The sequence below is a fragment of the Dipodomys spectabilis genome, unplaced genomic scaffold (assembly GCF_019054845.1).
Source record: "Dipodomys spectabilis isolate Male_0828 unplaced genomic scaffold, ASM1905484v1 ptg000136l, whole genome shotgun sequence".
NCBI classification, from domain to species: Eukaryota; Metazoa; Chordata; class Mammalia; order Rodentia; family Heteromyidae; genus Dipodomys; species Dipodomys spectabilis.
In genome coordinates this window covers 14,146,605-14,167,434 of record NW_024870813.1, presented here as the reverse complement: position 1 = coordinate 14,167,434, position 20,830 = coordinate 14,146,605, and positions in this window count along the sequence as shown.

Sequence of the window (20,830 nt, the reverse complement as noted above, 5' to 3'; positions counted from 1 at the left end):
GGGAGCACAACAGTCATCCATTCATAAACTGAAGGAAGTATGCAAATAAGTACATATTTGTATAGAGTAGGAGAGATGGTAACCTGTTGTGGAATCCAATCTGCGTGACTACTGATTCTTGGTTCTTTCCTGATGTGTCCATTTCATGACTATGATGATTATTGTCATGCTTCATCAACTTCTTTACAAATAATCGATACCCCATAAGTCTTCCCTATCATTTCCTACCTGCATCATGCAAAAACTATTCATTCAAGGATGAGATTGATCACATTCCATGACTCTTCCCAGGCCAGAAATGAGTACCTCAGGATCTCCCGCCATTCCCTCCGCATAGGGGGACTGAATTCAAGCCTCAGGCCTGGAAAAGATACTCCTTATATAATTTTTTTGGGGTCCACTTGTGGGCCTAAACTCTGGGCCTGGGTGCTGTCCCTCAGATCATCATCTCAAGGTTAGCGCTCTACCACTTGAGCCACAGCACCACTGTTTGCTTATTTTTCTGCTTATGTGGTGCTGAGGAATCGAGCCTAGGGCCTCATGCATGCAAGGTAAGAGCTCTACCACTGTGCCACCTTCCCAGCCCTCCTTATAGATATTTTAAAGATAGTATTTATACTTCCTTAGAGATGTTTAGTCCATATTGTGTTTGGTGTGGTTATTTATTTTATTTCTTGTGTCATTCATTTATTTAGAAATTATTTTATTGACTCTGATGACATCTATACCATTTATTACATTGTTTACATCCTGTCACATAACCTCTAGATGTTAGATGTGTTCTCCATCATGCCTGGCAATGCCAGGATCTGAACTTAGTGCCTAACAGGCTCAATTCATGATTGAGCTTGGCAGCCTCTAGCCAATGAAGATATCAGGTGGTTCCCAGTCTCTGAGATTGACCCCCAGGTTTGGCCAAAACAGCGATACATGGATAGGCAGACGGAGGTATACAAATAAATAGATATATTTGTAAAGAGTTCCATAGCCATCTATGTATGATAGATTGACACCCACTATGTTCCTACCAACTCTTAGGTATTTATTAAACCGCCATTGAAGGAATATTGTTCTTTTCATGCTTAATAAACTATTAATTAAGCTCAATCAGCATTCTAGGATTACTGCATCCAACTTTAGAGAAGACCGATGTATAAACTACTCTTTCAATCAGTATTCATATGCATAGGAGTAGTCTCTTGTGATCTCCTGCGATTGATGTCAGAACTGCGATTTCAACCCAGGGCCTATGTTGACAGGTTGGCCTATGGCTTCATTGATAGCCCGCCAGCCACCAGCAATGGCAGGTCAGGTCCATTTTGCAGCTTTGTCTTTCAGACCCAGGATGGTCACTGTCCAAAGAAAAAATTCGTAAAATCCCAGCTCTTTACAGTTCGCCACTTTTTGTGTTTTCCAACCATTTTTTCTTCCTGAAAGCCCTCTTAGCCCAGGATCCCAGGATCAGCTATGGGTCCAGAGACTGCACCCCAGCCAAGGGAGATTCAAGGTGAAGTAGAATTTCCATGACATGTGTTCAAGACCCATGCTTGGCCAAAATCAATACATATAGATATAGGTATGGATACAGATATATAGATATATATATAATATAGATTTATGTAATATAGATATATATAATATAGATATACACACATACACACACACACACACACATATGTGTGTGTGTGTGTGTGTGTGTGTGTACAATTATTTAACTAAATTAAAAAAAATAAAGCTCCCTGGTTTGGAATTTCTGCAAGTTTTCGTTTCTAGCCTGGGAATTGAACTCAGGGTCTTGGCAACTCTGTAGAAATGTGAGCGAAGAGTTGCCATTACTTGAGTTCAAACCCCATGCCAATCAAAAATGAAAAAATAAGTCACTGACCTCTGAGCAGGGGGAGGTAGTTGTGGAGATGGGAGGGAAGGGATGGTAGGGGGAAAACACAGGAGGAGTAAACAATGCTTAATAGGGAATGTACTCATTACCTTGCTCCTGGAACTGTAACCCCTCTGTAGAACATTTTTACAATAAAAACATACAAAAAAAAGAAAAACAATGTAGTTCTCAGAGAAGCACTTTGGAGGTAAGGGAAGCATGTTTGAATAGCTGTACAAAACTCTACACTGCTTTTTTTAATGTTCAGTATGGAACTGAGTAATCATAACTGCTTCCACTAAAAAAATTAAGTCACTTTCTTGGAACTGGGGCCAGTATATCTGCCATTGCTACTTTTTGAGCTCACCATCCAGGTAACTCTTTTGTACCATGGGTGAATGCGAAGCTCATTGTCCTTGAGGAAAAGAAATTCAGGATAGAGTTCCCAGGGCTTGAATGATGGCCCTGCAATGGAAGAAATATTTCTATACATGTGTAATACATGATATATACTTATATATGTATGTTAATTTCATATTATGAATTTTATTTTTGATTTTTCTTTGATTCATTTATTGATTTTTGTATTTAGTATTATTATACACATAATATTATATTTCGCACATCTATTATAAAATTGTACACAATAATTTAGGACATTGACTCATTTTTCATTAACATTGTATTAAGTGTTGAAACATGATACATAATTAAATGGAAACATTTGTCACAGTCTTCACATGTTTAGAGTCTCTCCCAAGTATGAGCTTTGAGTTCAAGCACCAAGACTGACAAAAAAAATTGAGCCTGGTGAGACATATTCTTCTGGAACTCAGAGGAGGGCCGAGGTTATAGGTAAGACGTAGGGTAGAGGGCAGTGCTGGTGGCTCACCCCTGTAAGGTACTCAGGAGGAAGAGATATAAGGATCCTAATTGCAAGCAGGAAAGTCAATTTAAGAAAATTTGCTCCAATTAAAATTCCAAAAAGCCAGAAGAAGAACTGTGGTTCAAGTAGTACAGTGCTAGCCTGGAGCACAAAACCTCAGGGATACGATCGCATCCAGGCCCTGAATTCAAACCCCAGGATTGGCACACACACACACACACACACACACACACACATACAAACACATACACACACACACACACACACACACACACACACACACACACACACACACACACCAATATAGAGCATTTGCCAATCAGCCTGCACAAATTCCATCTCTAGCAACTCAATATTAAAAAAAAAAAAAGATGGAGAAAGGAAGGAAAGACTTGCTCCAGGAAGTGATATACCCTGTGCCAAGATTCCACAGTAGTTCTAATATGGGGTACAAGGCAGAGAGCCTCAGGCACAAAATATAGCCTGGACAAAGGTCCTGAGGTGTGTTGTAACATAGGTGGTGTGAATGGTATGAAGGTTTTATCGCTTCAGAAAAGTCTGGCAGGATATTCAAGGCTAGGTCAACATTTAAATGAGTCACAAGGCAGAGGGTGGGGTCCCAGAATAGCGTCCAGGGGGAAGAATAGCTTTTCTTTTCGCCAGGGACCCAAAGCCATTTCCTCTGTTTGGAAACCTGTTTTCACAACTCCTTTCCCTCATGACGCCTTTGCATGGAGGAGTCAGGGCAAACGCAGGGAAAACCTCTTGCTTTAGAAAAGCTTCTAGCCCAATGCCACCAGTGGCTCAACCCCTGTAAATCCTAGCTACTCAGGAGACTGAGATATAGATCGAGGGTCAAGCCAGCTCAGGAGAGGAAAGTTAATGAGACTCTTCTTGCCAATTAACTACCAAAATCCAGAAATGGAGCTGTGGCTCAAGTGATAAAGTGGTAACCTTGAGGGAAAAATTTAGAGACCAGAGCCCAGACCCTGAGTTCAAGCCCCAAAAACTAGCACAGGAAAATTAAAGAAAAGATTTCAGGAGCTCCTACTCCACTGTGGTGGAAGGCCACATCATCCAGGCACAGGTGGCTCACGCCTGTCCTCCTAACTCCTCAGGAGGCTGAGATGTGAGGATCACGTTTCAAATCCAGCCCAGGCAGAAAAGTCTGGAAGACTCTGATCTCCAAGGAACCTTCAGAAAACTGGAAGTTGCTATGTGGTGCAAGTGGTAAGGTAAAGAGCTGGGGGACAGCGCCCAGGCCTAGAGTTCTAGCCCTATGACAAACATCTGGCCTGCTTGGACTTTACTCTGTGGCTCTAGGAAAACTACTTTCCAGTGGGCCCCTGAGGGTCTCCTAATGTCTAGGTGTCCTACAAGTCTTGATAGCAGCTTTGTTTGGAGGCCATTGCCTACAGAGCAGGCCACAGTACCAGATAAGTATCAAACCTTGGGGCATGAAGATCATCAGAATGGCATATGTCATGGGTGTAATGTGGATCAGAATAGTAAATCACTGTCTCAGACCACGATTCTGGGCCAGGAGGGGCAGGAGCTGCAAGATGTCACACCAGATAATACCCACTCACGGGAGTATCACAAGAGTGCAAATTTGTCAGTCAGACCTTGGACAGGTGTTGAGTTGGGCTCATGAAAATTTTGTAGGAATCCACAGCCAAGTGGCTGCTGCCTGTAGCAGTCATTATCCCAGGAATCCGAGGGCTCGGTGCCCTGCTTTCCTCACCAGTGCTTGGGGAAGGGAGGCAGATGAAGGTCTGCATACATGGGCCAACTACAAAGGAGCATCCCTAGTGTCCTTCCCTTGATTCTGTGGCCCCGTGTTGAGATCGAGGGGCAGGATACATGGAACTTACTGCATGGCCCAAACCCCTCAGCCCAAGAAGGACTTAGGGAGAAACCACTTGATCTGGCTTGAGAGTTTACTGTGACTATGACTCAGGACTGCCCCCAATTCTAGCTCAGCTCATCCAGGTCAAAAATAATGCCCCAAAACATTGAGATACTGGCCATACCAATCTCTCATCCCTCAGTTCCCTGACCCTGGAATCTAAAGTATATGCCTCTCTATTATGGGCATCCGGAATTGTCTAGAAGGACCTGAGAGGCCCACCTGGGGCCAGAAGAGAGATTTGCCTACGATAAGGTACGTTGACATTTCCTAGGCATCCAACAGTATATCCAAGCCACCTTGGCCTCACCTCTTATGTAGCCACAGATCATCCTCTATTGGGGAGCCTTCAGTCAGGTATCAAGGTTGAGGTGGCCAGAGCCACTGGCAACCACTCTTCCCCCACTCGACTGCCAACCTGCTGGGAGTGGGACATGCAGCCAGGGGCCCAGCTGAGAAAAGGACAGGACACAGCATGACTGACCCTGCCCCCGCAGAGGCAGGAGAAAACGTATGCCAGCCAGCACTGCTGACCCAGAATCCCCTGGATGAGGACAAATATATGGACAGCCGAACTTGTGTCCCAAGGAAAAGCTGGAATATGCACGTTTCTGGCAATTTAGGACTCATTGTAGACAATGATAGGGGGCTCTAGACAAGGTTTCTATTGAGGAAGGGCACCATCCAAGGTCAGGAAGAGGCAGACAAGCATCCAGGAAGTGGGCAGAGAAAGATGAGGGAAAAATACACACACACACACACACACACACACACACACGGGTAGCCCAAGGCCTCAGTAGTCCCTGAGCAACTGAACATCCCACCTCCGAGAAGATGGCACTACCATCCTCAGACCAAATGTTGACAAAACTCAGAGCCTCTCACACATCTGGAATGGCTCATAAAACAGCATGACATTTCCTACTATACACACCATTATGAAGAAACCTCAGCCACGTTATTTTTGGTCGTCGGTCATGGGGTTTGAACTTTGGGCCTGTGTGCCAGCCCTCAGCTCTTCAGCTGAAGGTGTGTACTCTACCACTGGAGCCACAGCACCATTTCCAGTTTTCTGGTGGTTCACTTGAGTTAAAATCTCACAGACTTTCCTGCTTAAGCTGGTTTTGAAACGTGATCCTCAGATCTCAGCCTCCTGAGTAGCTAGAATGACAGTTCTGAGACACTGACAGTGCCCGGTTTCAGCCACCTTTATACAACCAGGGGAAACCCAACTTGTCAGGCCATAAAGCACATGTAACCCTACACTTTCAGACTTTGACACCAGCATCCAAAGCCAGTCTTCCTTGGTTGGAGAGAATATAATTGACATTAATCTCCCACACCTGCTCCCATCCGCCCATTCCCTGCTTAAGACAGGCCACAAGCTCTGCAGTTCTTGGTAAGACAATGCCCACCCTGCTGTAAATTCACACTCGGGCAAACTTGGGGAGTTCTTAGAAATGGGTGTACACTGAGGCCAGAGCCTGGTGTCCCAACAACAGCAACCCCACTCCTTCACCATCTCTGGCAAGCAAGTGGTGTCTTTCTTTCTTGGTTTTTTGGATGAGGGGCTTGAACTCAGGGCTTGGGTACTGTCCCTGATGATGATTTTTGCTCAAGCCCAGTGCTCTTCCACTTGAGCCATGGTACCACTTCCAGTTGGAGATAGGAAATGAGACTCTCATTGGACTTTCCTCCCTGTACTGGGATACAAGACCCTCTGGATCTCTGCCTCCCGAGTAGCCAGGATGACAGGCATGAGCCATCTCATGGCCTATGGTGTCTCATTCTTTACAATTTCCAACTAGTCTGCCTCTAGACACTACCACCTAGACACTCCTCTACCTCCCTCAGAGACAGCAAAGGGAGCTTCAGAATCTGGGAAGGGCCATAGGCATAAAAGGGGCCCCTTCACATCACTAGCCCTTTCTAAGCTCCCATCCACTTCCTCTGGATGGCCTGGATGTTTAGGACTTCTTAGGCCTGCCCTGTATCCCCCTGTCACACCCAACTGGTACCTGAGGATTTCTGGGGCCAGCTGCTCCATGTCCCAGTGGGAGACTTTGGGTGGGTTGCTGATAACTGGGTCCAGGGGTGCCTAGGGCAGAAAGAGTGTCCAGATCCTCTTTGTCAAAGAAGGAGACACAAAGCATGAATGGATCTACTAAGAGCTACAGGGCACAGCCATCTACCTGTCACCCAGGTCCCTTGGAGTGCAGTTTTACATTGAAAATGCTGGGGCTTGAACTCGGGGTCCAGGCGTTATCCCTGAGCTTCTTTTGCTTGATGTGAGCACTCTTCCACCCAAGCCACGGTACCACTTCTGGCTTTTTCTGTGTATGCGGGAACTAGGAATCGAACCCAGGGTTTCCTGTGTGCTAGGTGAGCCCACTACAGCTAAGACAAAATCCCAACATTGGATAGCTGTTCTTCTGTGATCCCTTGGGCCTGTCTCGGACAGTCTTGCCCATCTTAACTGAGTTTCTAAACAGCAGCCCTGTCCGAGAAAGAACACGCTCTCCTATGTTGTCCTTTATCTATGGCATCTTTTCTCTTTGTGCTTCCTTTCACATTCTCCTTGTTAAGCAAGAACTCCTTTCAAGTGCTGCCTCTAAGAAGCCCGCTCCAATCACCCTGGCAGAGGGGGATCTTCTCCGCTCTGCAGGCTGTTGGCCTTGTCATGCTCTGCCTTCCAGCTGGTGTGGGTTGAGAGCGCACAAAGGTGAAGGCCTGGCTTTCACCACGAAATTTCTGAAGGCTCTGATACACTATCCAGGAACCAGTGTGGCATCACACTCTGTGAGAGAGCACTTGAGGATCAGGCAGTCTGGGGGCAACAAATTTGGCCATTTCTTGTTTGGGCTTGAACACGTCTGGATTTTTGGTGATTCCATACAGAGAAGAGTCTTATCAGCCTTCCAGCTTATGGCTGGCTTCGATCTTTGATCCTCACATCTCTGCTACCGAGGAGCCAGGATGTCAAGTGTGAGCCTGAGCCAGACAGGCTCCAGAACCTTTCCTTTGAGCTTCTGTTTATCTTGTGTCAACTAGCAAGCCGTAGTTAAAATAGTAATTTATAGGGGATCAAGTTCCTCTCCTAGGTCAGATAATCCAAGGAGATAAAGTATCTTTAGAAAAGGCTATTCAGAGTGGGCCTAGGTGAGTGTGTGTGTGTGTGTGTGTGTGTGTGTGTGTGTGTGTGTGTGTGTGTGTGTGTGTGTGTGTATGTGTGTGTGTGTGTGAGTAATAGTTTCAAGGATACCTACCTCCATCTCTCTGGTGTTTATTTCACCCAGTGGTGAGTACATCCAGGATCCCCACCCCATGAAAGGCGGGTAAGGAAGGGTACTTAAGGTCACATCAAGTGGGATGATCTGAATTCTATCCTGCAACTGAAGACAGGGTGATAATAGAGAGAAGGAGAGGTTTAGAGGAACATCAAGGGAAGCCCCTTACCTTTGGCTACAAGTACCAGAGAGAAGAATGAATCCATCCATTTTGGTAGTAAGATAACAACTGCCCACTATTCATTTATTTTATTTTTCGTGAGTCCAGGTCTTGGATTCAGGGACTCAGTGTCATCCCTGGGCTTCTTTTACTCAAGGCTGAGGCTCTATCACTTGAGCCACAGCACCAAAACTGGCTTTTTTTTTGGGGGGGGGGAGGGAGTTTGTTTATGGGAGATACGAATCTCACAGACTTGGGGCTGCGAAGGTAGCTCAGTGGCAGAGTGCTTGCCTTGCATGCCTGAGACCCTGTGTTTGATTTTTCAGCACCACATAAGCAAAAGAAACAAAGCCAAAAGTGGCCCTGTGGCTCAAGTTGCAGAGTGCTAGCTTTGAGCTGAAGAGCTAAGGGACAGTGCCCAGGCCCAGAGTTCAGGACACATGCCTGGACCAAAAAAAAAAATCTCACAGACTCTTCTGCTTGGGCAGGCTCTGAGTTACGACCATCAGAACTCAGTCTCCTGAATAACCAGGATGACAGGCGAGAGCCACTAGCACCTGACCGTCACCATCCATTTATAGCTCCCTAGGGCCAATGCTGAGCTACCTGCATTGCACCTCCTTGTTGTGAGTGGGAAGCAGACCTGGGTGTGTTTGATACTTCAACAGCCTACCTACCTTTGAGCATTGTTCTGGCTCAGTCTGATGCCAGCTTCCTCCTTATCTACAACACTGACTTCGCGCTGTCACAGAACAAATGTCCCCCAAGAGGTGTCTGACCTGGGGTCGTTCCTCTGCACACTGCCTCCACTCCACTCCCCGAAATGACACACTCCAGCAACGTGAAGTAGACATAGAGTGAATTCAGTTTCTTATAATCAGGGTCTGGCCAGATAGTGGCAGTGAGGATCAGAGGCTCAGGAGAGTGCTGTGCAGTTGGAAAATGTGATGCCTCCTCATCCACTTTCCTTTAACTGTCTTAGCAAAGGGTAGTGGGGAAGTACTCACCAGACAGACTGACAATGAGTAACCATAACAGTTTATCCCAGGCACAGAGGGGCTTATCTAAGGGAGCTAGTTCTACAGGCTGAGCAAGAAAACTCCTGACCCACAGCCTACCTCCAGATTAAGAGGGTTATCTTGGGTCCCAGCCACATGGGGACGCTGAGGCACCTCCTCCAGCACCTTTTCAACAAGTTACAGAGAGAGAGAGAGAATTACATGTAAGCGTTCTGCCAGTGGCACAGGCCTACAATGATAACTACACAGGAGGCTAAGATATGAGGATCATGGTTCATAGCCAGCCCAGGCAGGAACGGCTGTGAGAGGCTTATCTCCAAAGAAACACCAGAAAACCGGAAGTGGTGTTGTGCCTCAAGTGGTAGAGACCTAACCTTGATCTGAGGAGCTTGTGGAGAGTGCCCAGTCCCAGAGTTCAAACCCCACGATTGACAATAAGTGCACTTCCCACCACAAGAAATGGACTGAATAGCACCCATTGTCCTAGGGAGCATGGCAGAGAAGTCAGACGAAGCTTCCTGTCAGCTGGGGGTCATGAGTAGGTCATCCCACTTTTCTGTGCCTCGTTTTCCCCAGCTGCAAAGCTGACCAGTGAAAGATCTCCTTCCTCATGAGGAGAGGGAAAGAATGAAAAAGAGCCATGTTTTGTTTCATAATCCCATACCTGTGGCATGATAAATAACAGGCCCCTTCTGAGACCTTTCCAGGTGTCTTCTTGTTATATGCTCACAGAATTGCCAAGAAACTTATCTGATGTCCGTTGCCTCTATGCTGGCCCTGCCCCAGAGTTCTCCTTGTATTGATCCCTTGTTTCCTCACGACTGTCCTGTGAGAAGACTGAGGACCAGTGGTTCCAGGCTGAACCCAGACCTTCAACTGTGGTCAAGAATCGGATGCTATGGACTAAGAGTTTGGGACAGTCATCTAAATCGATGACTGAGCATGGAACTACATATCTACCATCCCAACTACAGAGGACCAGGCGTGGTGGTGCATGCCTGTCACAGGAGGACCATGATCCAGCCAAGCCTGAGCATATATTGAGTCTCTATCTCAGAAATGCCAGACAGAAAGGCTTGACTCCCATGGAAGAAGACCTGACTGGAAAGCCTAAGGATTTGACTTCCAACCCTAATATACCAAAAAGAATCCGAGGCCCAGTGCCAGAGGCTCATGCCTATAACCCTACCTACTCAGGAGGCTGAGATCTGAAGAACACAGGTCAAGGTTTAAAGTAGGGTTGGCCTTGCCCATCAGACGTCATGATGAGAAGACCCAGAGTCTGACGCATACCAATGCGATCCATACTAACAGGACTCAAAGCCTTATTAAGTGCTGACCACGCTCTCTGTCCCCCTGGGGAGCCATCCCTTGTTGGCCCCACCTCCAGATCCATCCACACTCCTCTGCCACCAGCCAGGCCCACGGGAGTAGACAGTTCCAGGGCACAAAGTTCCCTTGCTCTTATAATTTAAGGGTGCTGAGTCCCCTTCAAGCGTTTCACCCTTCCAGAACCCCATACCTCAGCCTCAAAGCCCATGCTGCCCCCAAAGACAGCGCTTAGAAGTTACTAATGGGTCCAGCACTGCTTGTTACAACCAACTTCTACACACACACACACACACACACACACACACACACACACACATAAAGCCAATACAGGTGCCTCCTGTCTGTCATCCTAGTTACTCAGGAGGCTGAGGTCTGAGAATCACTGTTCAAAGCCAGCCACGTAGGAAAGTTTGTGAAGCTCCTATCTACACTGAACCACCAAATAGCCAGAGGTGGAGCTGTGGCTCAACTGTCAGAGCTCTAGCTTTGAGCAAGAAACCTCAGTGACAGCATTTAGGCCTTCAGTTTAAGGCCCAGTTCTTCTACCTCCAAACACACACAGATACAGACATAGACAGACAGACAGACACACACACACACACACACACACACACACATACACACAAACATACGGATAGCCCAAGGATTCAGCAGTCCCCGAGAATAGAAACATGAACTCCCTCAATTATGAACACATCCCACCCATGAGAAGGTGGCACTACTGACATCAGACCCACTGTAGACAAAACATTGAGCCTCTCACATATCTGGAATGCCTCATAGACCAGCACGGCATTTTCTACCATGCATACTGCTATGCGGAAAACTTAATCACCTCTTTTTGTTGTTGTTCATTAAGGGTCTTGAACTCTGGACTTTGGTCTTTGCTCTTCAGCTTAAGGCAAGCACTCAATTGCTTGAGCCACAGCATTGCTGCTGGTTTTCTGGCAATTCCTTGGATATAAGAGTCTCAAGGTCTTTCCTAACCAGGCTGGCTTTTACCCATGATCCTCAGATCTCACCTCCTGAGTACCTAGGATAAAAGCCATGAGCTACTGGTAGCAGGCCAAACATACTTTTCCATTCCTGTCATCCTCTCCCCCCAGGAGACTGAAATCTGAGGATTGCAGTTGGATGACACTTAGCAGCAAAGCCCATGAGAACTCTTTATCTCCAATTAAACACCCCAAAAAGCTGGAAGTGGAGCTGGGATTCAAATGGTAGAGTGCTATCTTGGAGCAAAGAAGATAAGATCCATGCCCTAAGTTGGGACATTCAAGTACAATCGCATACTGAAGATCCCCTGACCTTATCAAAGACTCAGGTTCTCTCACTGTACTGCCTCAGCACTGGGCAGTGAGGTAAGGTCTAATTATCCAACCACATGATATGGGACCCAAAGGGATTCCTGGTCAAGGGACGGAGACTGAGGAGATCTAGGTCCCTTTTGGGGAGGTGAAAAGGGCTGCTCTATTCCAGAAATGTTCCTATGTTGTGAGTATTATCAAAGAAACCACCCTGTTCAGAGCCCAGTGCCTCTGGGTTTCCCACCAGCCTCTACCCAGCTCTGCCCCACCTTCAGCCTGCCCTCTCTGAATCCCAGATCTGCCATGTAGACTAAAGAGTGAGCCAGCCAAGAGAACCATTTCCTGCCCTCATTCCCAGGCTGTCCTGTGGCAGTGGAATGCATACCTCAGTCTTTGGTGGAGGAATGAACACCGGGGGTGGTATCATCAGTTTGAGCCCTGGAAAGTCCTAGTCCCCAAGGATGTATTGCTCAGGCATCCTGCAGTGAATGAAAGCCAGGTCGTCAATGATGAGACCAAGGTGCCAGGACATTTAATAGAAGTGTGTCTGGTTCAAACACTGGTAGTCTATGTTGTCAGGTGAGGCCATGGCTCCAATTTCCTGACACACCTGACCTGGGACCATCCTCCCTTTTGAAATTCCTGCTTATGCCTTGGCCCCTCGTTGAAACTCTAACCCCAATACCTCCCTAGTCCTTGGAAAATTTCTTCTTATCTGACCAGAAAATAAACACGATGTGGCTGGGGTTAATTGAAACCTGGTGACCCACCCTGAGCCCTAGGTTCTACCAGAGGCTGGTTTCCTCTACAGTCGGTGACCACATAGCTCTGGCTGTCATGAAGTTGCTGAGAGGTCAGTGGCTTGGTCCTACATACTGGCTTTAGGTTCTGAAACTGTCCCCACAGAGATTGTGAATAGTTGGCTCCCTTGATCCAGGGACTCCAAACCAAGGCTTGCATGTTCTCCCTTCTTCCTTTCTTTCCTCTTTTTCTCCTTTTGTCCTTCCCTCCTCTCTCTCTTTACTTTCTTTGTGTGAGTCCTAGGCCTTGTTCTTGGAGCATAGGTGCTGTCCCTTAGCCTTTTTATTCAAAGCTAGCAGTCTATGGCTTGAGCCACACATCCACTTCTGGCGTTTTGTTTGTGGTAGTTAATTCAAGACAAGAGTCTTACAGGCTTTCTGCCCAAGACAAAAGCCTCAGTTCTTTGATCTCAGCTTCCTAAATAGCTAGGATGACAGGCTTGAAGCACTGGCATCCAGATCAATCCAAGGTTTCTTCATGCTCTGTGGAACCAATCCTGGAACTTTTCATTGTCTGTGACCCCCCAGAGCCTGGTGCACACTGCAATGGTTTGTTGCAAAATAAATGAGCATCTGTCTATGACAATACTACAGAACAGTCCCATCTGATTCAGGTAAGAATCCTCTGTGGGGGAGTGGGGACGAAGCCTAATGTAGCTCTCCCTCAGTTCTCCCTCCTCCCTCTTACCCACTCCTGGTGCCACCACACTTAACTGTTTTGGCTCTGAGGATGTGAGCCACTATATACTTGCTACATTCCAGGGCCTCTGGGATGCCTGTCTTCTCAAAGATCTCTGTCCAGCAGCTGACAAGCTCTGTGGCACTCAATATCCCATGTAGGTGCGAATGAGGTTGCTGTGAGCTGAATGCCTGACTCAAGGGGCCTCCTCTCCTCCCCCTGGGGCCAGTCAGGATTACCACATCTGGCCCCCAAGATACATGTTGCAGAGAAAGACTCCTCGAGGTATCCCTGTTTTCTGAATCTCCCAGAGTCCAGTGCAGGTGCTGGGAACCATCTCTGCTCACAGCTGGCAGGCTAGGGATGGTGAGGTCACAATCGCTGCTCCCCAAGCAGCCTTGACTGTGGTGGTCACCCTAGAGAGGGCTGGAGGAGAATCAACAGCTGCCGAAGAAAGTCAGTCAAGGCATGACGTTCATTACAGGAGACCATCTGGCTTGGGAACTCTTCCTATGCTGCTTTGAAAGTTGTCCCAATCAAACTTGAAGGGTTCTAAATTCAGTGGTCTGCTTTTTCTTCCAGACAGCATACAGCAGGTTATAGAAAGTAACATTCAGAGAGCCCAAGCTAACTGCCAGGGCAGTTAGCAAGCAGGCTCCAGCAGGGGGAGCGCACTTGCTTACCACTGCCCAGCTGGAAATGGCCCAGGCCAAACACAGACTGGAGTCTGCAGGACTCCAAGGAGGACTGCCCACCAGTACCTTGCCCCCTGAGGGAATCCATGCCACCAGAGGGGGCCTGGAATCCCCTGCCCAGATGCCGATGGACACAGTCAATGCCCTGGGTAAGTTTCCCCTCTCAGTCTCGGTTGTGGTGAACCATCTGCCATGTCACAACATTCACCACTTCCCATACCCTCCTAACCACAGCCCCTGCCCTACTGCCCCCCCCTAATCTGTTCCCTAATTACGTTTGGCAGACACATTCCCAACCCTTGAATTAGCTCCAACTATAACACTAGAGCACACTGTCTGGCTAGAAGAGTACGGCTGTGGTCACAGTTGCCTGTCTTCTGGCTAAAGACAGAAGGACAAGTGTCCACTCTGGTCTGTGGTTCACACAGGCCTCCTAGGGGAGACCCACACAGGCCCAGCAGCTACTGTGGGCTACAGGAAAGGGAGAAGAGAGAGGTGGAAAAGAACATGTACTGAAACCTTCCCCAAAGGAGCCATGAAATGGTGAAAGAGAAAACAAATTATCGCTAGTCATGTACTTGGCATTGATGAAAAAAGAACAACACACACACACACACACACATACACACAAATAAAATGCTTTTGCTCTTTGTAGACACGGTGCCTTAAATATGTTTTCATTGTTTTCATCTCCCTGTTCTCCCAACACACACACACACACACACACACACACACACACAAACACACACACACAAATCCAGAACTGTGACAGATTAGTCCATGCAGCACCTGTAATTTGCCAACAGATCACTCACCTGAGCACAGTCAGGCTGTATAAGGAGAAAGATGATCTGTCTGTCTGTCTGTCTGTCTGACTGTCTCTCTCCCTCCCCCCTCTCTCTCTCTCGTGCTCCCTCTCTCTCTGTCATGCACACACAAACACACACACACACACACACACACACACACACACACAGACTCAGAGCAGTGCCTCTTCTGAGTTTGTTGGTGCCTCCTTTGGGACAAGGTACAAGCTGGAGCATGGGGGTTGCCTGGTCAGAACAGGAGATCCAACAAAAGGGAGCATCACTCTAATAACACAGAACAACCTTGCCTATCCCTTTCTCCAGGGCCAGACACTTTCCCTTGGGAACAACCAGCCTTGACTCCTCATTCACAAAAACCCTAGGCCAGGACACTTGGTGAAGGTGTCTGAGATAGGTGGCTCCTCAGCCGGGGCTGAAAACAAGCAGGGGGTCATGGTGCCCCAGAGGGGTGTCTGACCTGGGTTTGGGGCAGTGTTGGGGAAATGGATGGGGTCTTAAAGGATACATACATGGAAGGATTCCCTACTTCCAGCTTAGATGCTTCTGGGTGATTTGGTGGATTCTTGGGAGGGATGAGGAGACCAGATGGACAGGGAGCACCAGCAGATGCTGGGAGAGCTGGGAAATGTGATCACCCTGTGAGTACTGTTGTCAGCTGGGATGGGGGGAGGGCAGACAGGCTGGGTGTATGTGGGTCGGAGTGGGTATATTCCTCCCAGATATTCACCTTCTGTCTGACTCCAAGTGCCCTCACATACCTAGTGGGCTCTTCTGGGACCCTCCTCAGGTGATAGGGTGACCAAGCACAGAAGACAAGGGCTCACACAGCAAGGAGGGCCTATCTTCTGCATCCAACACCCACCACCCCCAGCAAAAAGAAAAAGAATCAAGAAGGCAGGTGTGGAGGTGCTGTTCCCCACATCTGATTAAAGCCACCAGGTTCCCACCAGAGAGAAGAAGGGTACAGATGTGTGGCTGTGTGGCTCCCACTGCTCCAGGCCACGTGCTCTGTGGCAACCCTCCTCACCCATTCCTGCATCTCCCTGTTTCCTGGGACACTGGCCACTAAGGATCAGGGTGGGATCCCCAGGTCAACACACACCCCTACCCCCGACCCCTGGGACACGTTTTTGACAGGGTCATGCAGACTGGGGGAGAGGGGGAGGAGGGTGGACTCGAGGAGGAAACAGGAAAGGGGAGGCAGGAGGTGCAGGTCAGGGTCAGTGGTTGGTTGGCCAGAGCGTTTCCAGGCTGTGGGCCCTCAGATCCACCACTCACGTGTACTAATGGGAGAAGCTGTAGGAGGTGGCTCCAGGTGCACATGGGCCCGGAGTTCTAGGACCAGGGGTGGCAACCAGTTCGGGGCTGCAAGCCAGCCAGGGGTTTGCCATCTCCTCTGGGCGACTGTGAGAGGCGCAGCTGGTAGGAGCCAAAAGTGCCATGTTTGAAATGCAATGCTGCTGGGAGGAGGCAGGAGCATCTGTGGGCACATGGCAGGGCTGCATGTGGCCTCTGCTCCTCTTCTTCAGTGAACACCACCCCCACCTCAGCTGCTCCTGTGCTCCCTTGCAGGGACCTCAGTCTCAGGGCCGCCATGGCCACCGTGCCTTCACGTGGCTGCCCGTGGTGATGTGCCTGCTGCACGAGCTCCATATGTTCTGTGCTCCCCACCAGAACCTGCAATATGATCAGCGAGGCCGCCAGCTGATGAAGCCACTTGCCCTTGTGTATACTCGCTCTTCTCTCTGCTCTCTCTCTCTGCTCCCACTCCTCTCCTGGGCTGTGTTGCCCCCGCCGGGCATGCCCACCCCCTCACCCTCCCCTGAGTCGTGCCCCTGGCCACTGCTGCCATGGGAGTGTGCCTTGGGCCCCACGCCCTCCTCCTCTTGGCCACCTCCCCCTCTTCCTCTCAGGCCTGGCCCCCACCCCTGGCTGCAAGCCAAGCCCTGACTGGGACCAAAGGCTTCCAGGCCATGGAAATTATAGCCTCACCTCAGCTCATCACTCCCTCCCAACCCCAGTACCTGCCCTGGGTATCAAATCTCCCCTCAGCTCCACAGCTGGAGGAGACTCTCTTCCATGACCCTCCAACCCACAAACCAAAATCCACACACGGTGACCCTTGTGTGTACGTTTGTGTATGTATGTTTGTTTGTGTTTATTTTTGTGTGTTTAGGTTTCTGTGTGTTTGTGTGTGTGTGATTGTTGGGGATAACTACCTCTCAAGGACTCAGAACATAGTACCTTTTTAGATGAGTCAGCACACAGCACACTTCAAAAAACAGCACAAAGCACCCTGTGTAAAGGACTCAGCACACAGCTTCCTTTGAAGGACTTAGCATATAGTACCCTGTGTAAAGTACTCAGCAAACAGCACTCTTTGAAGGAGGGAGTCCATAGCCCACAACGTAATGGACTAAGTGCATGGCATGCTTTGAAAAACTCAATGCTACCATTCTTTCCCAGGAACTCAGTACATAGCACCCTGTGTTAAGATCACACAAAGCCCCCTTTGAAGGGCTGAGTACGTAGCACACTGTGTAAAATAGTGCACAGCACCCTTCAAAAAACTCAGCACATAGCATAATTTTGAAGGACTCAGCACATACTACCCTGTGGAAGGACTCAGCACATAGCACCATTTGAAGGACAGTACAGAGCACACTGTGTAAAGGACTCGGCACATATCACTTGAAAAATTCACCTTATACATCTCTTCTCAAGGGCTCAGAACATAGCAGTATCCGTACCTTTTGGGATGAGTTAGTACACCGCATCTTTTGAAGGACTCAGCATACAGTAGCTGTATAATGGACACAGCGCACAGCACCCTTTGAAAAAACCACCAGGGCCCAATCTTCTCAGGGATTCAGAACATAGCACCCTTTGGGCTGACTCAGCAAACAGGACTTTTTGAGGACTCAGCACAAAACCCCCATGTCAGAAGGACCCAGCAAACAGGACCCTGTGAAGGACTCAGCACATAGCTGTATGTCACAAGTTCAGCTTTAATTAGAATTAGGATGCTTTCTTCAGTATCACCATTCTTCAGAAACACTTGAAAAATCCTACTAGTTCATATTTAGCTAAACTGGGGGAGGGTCAGCTGAGGGTCTTGAACTCAAAGCTTGGGGGCCCTGTCCTTGCGCTCTTTGATTCAATGCTAAAGCTCTAGCACTTGGAGGCACAGCTCCAATTTTTTTGTTTTGTTTTTTGTTTTGGTTTATTCTTTGACAGTTCTTACGGTGATTAGGAAGGCCAACTTGGGTATCCGTGGGCAAAGGCTCTTAGCTCAGCCTGGAGCTGACCTCTCCCTTCCTTGTGCCTCTGGGAGCCGGGCCTCCTGGAGCTCTCTTGGCCTAGGGTGGAACATACCTGCTCTGGAATCAGCACTCAGGGTGAGCAAAAGTCAGCTTGGCCCTGGTCACTTACCCCATTTGAACTCTAGAAGACGATGACACGGGGCTGCATGTCCCGTGTCTGGCCACGAGGAGGCAGGAGTCACCCACCATAGGGATTGTACCTGTGAGTTATGTTTACTCTTACTGCTGTGGGGCCCGCATCAAGCTTTGAAGCCACCCTGGACAGGAAAGTCCTTGAGATTCTTATATAAAATTAACCATCAAAAATCAAGTGGGGTTGTGGCTCAAGTGGCAGAGCACTAGATTGAGCAAGAAAACTCAGGGATAGAGCCTAGGCCCTGAGTTCACACACACACACACACACACACACACACACACACACACACAACACGTGCAAGCAAAATCAGAGATTTCTACAATGCAATCTTTAGGTATTCTCCACGTTTTCCCAACTAAGGCTCATGGGTGTTGGCCTAGGTGTTGGATGCATACAAAACCACCTGGCATCTTTAATTTTGGGGAACAGTATGGCTAGAACGTCAGCCTTCCCCCATCCCAGCTCCTTGATTGGGTTGTGGTCTATCCAGGCCCTTTGGGGCTCCTTATACAGACTCGGCAAGATGCCTTCAAAAGGCATCACATGCTGGGCACTGGTGGCTCATACCTGTCATCCGAGATACTCGGAAGCTGAGATCTGGAGGATTATGGTGCCAAGCGAGCCAGGACAGGAAAGTGTGTGAGATTCTTATCCTCGATGAATTATCAGGAAACAAGAAGTGTCCCTGTGGCTCAAGTGGCAGAGTTCCAGCCTTGAGAAAAAGAGCTCAGGGACAGTGCTCACAGCCAACAACAACAAGGAGAGGCATTGCATGTTGGCTTTGGGATTGGTATGGGTCAAATATAATTGGAATTTTCAAGTGCTCCAAGACAAAGCAATACCTCCTTTAGTCCTGTCTTCCTCCATCTCATCTCACACTCTGACCTTGGCCATGCTTTGGTTAGCATGACTCTGGCTTGACAGGAGGGCTCCAAGAAGGAAGATCTCAGAGCAATCACCCCCACCACATCCTTCTGCCCTGCTCACTCTGTTGCTTCTGCTCTTTGCTACACACCATCTTCCTGGAATCTATACATGAGGTCATTGCCACCAGCATTATGGTGAGTGGTGAGTCTGGCCTAACTCAGGGCAGTCAGAGATGGAAGTTGGTCTGGGATTAGGAGCTTCTACCCTGTGTGTGGGCTGAGTCCAGGGCCGACATTTATTCATCCTGAGCATTGAAGAGATTAGGAGACAGTGTAGAAACCACATTGAGTCACCTAAGTTTGGAATCTAGAGGACCACTTGTGTGAGGTAGGCTGTGGGGTCTGGGGGCCACTGTTCTTGGTACTCCTCTCTCGAGACCCCCCCATCCCTCTCTCATCCCTCAATGGTAGAAGAGAAACTTCAACTAAGTCCAAGAGGGGGCAGGGGAGTATTTCTGTGTGAACCAGACTGTGCTTCATATTCATCCTAGCCCCTACTTCCTATTTATCTGAGGAATGTCCATATGGGTTTGGGACAGGGGAATCATCCTAGCTGAGAATGTGGCTCAGTGGTAGAGTGGTTGCCTAGCATGCCTGACACCAGTGGTTTCATTCCACACAGAAAAAGCTGGAAGGGGAGGTGGGGCTCCACTGGTAGAGCACCAGCCTTAATCAAAAAGACCTCAGGGACAGTGGCCAGGCCCTGAGCTCAAGCCCCAGGACTGTAAGAACAAATCTTTGTTGGAGGCTTTTCTTCCCTTTGAAAACAATTTATTCTTTGTGATAAGCATAACATGGGCCTCTTCCCTGGCCACCAATGGGCCAATAGATGTCCGTTGAATTTGGGCAGCTTCCCGGCAGCCTCTGCCCTACCTGGCCCATAGTTTATCCCCATCTTGTGGCAGATGGAGGCCTGAGAAAAGGCCACCTGCCACCTACTTCTGGTGGCTGCCGAGGCTTTTGAGAGTCAGTATGTCACATAGAGAGTTATCATCCACATCAGTCTACAGAAGAAAGGGAGGGAGTGCTCCTTGCCTGAGCCCTCAAGCTGTAGGTGGCTCTGGATGTGAGGCATCTGCTACAGGATGTGCTCCATCAGGGAGTCATCTATGGGGTTGGAACCCCAACCTCTCCTCTGGCAGTTTCCAAGCTGACTTGAAGTTACAATTCTTCAAAACCTTTCTGCTCCTCCCTCATTTCGCCTACCCTCGTGCCTGAGGCGTCTGAAGCAGTGGGGGAGGGGGGCTCAGCCTGTGCTGGCATCTGGAGCCCGCTGTCCGTGCCTTCACCTGCGAGGACCCACAGCAGCTCCTGAAGCTCTTCTTCTCCATCTTCTCCTGGGAGAGCCAGCACACGTGCTCGGCTTTCTCCTGACACAGCTTATCCAGGACAAATATCTGCTCTTTACATGCCATGAGGGACTCCACGGTGGTGCAGATGTGTGCCGACAGCTGGCTACATTGATGGTGGAGCTCATCCACTGGACTCTGGAAGTCCACCTCATCAGACAGGTCATGGATGAAGCAGATTTTCTTCTCGGATGCCCACGTGTCCCACTTGCCATCCCCATGCCAGCTGTGGTGGCAGCTCACAGATCAGGGGGCCTGTAGCTCCAGCTCTGTCTGGTACTGAGCTGCAAGTGGGCTGGATGCCCCCAGCAGGGCCTCT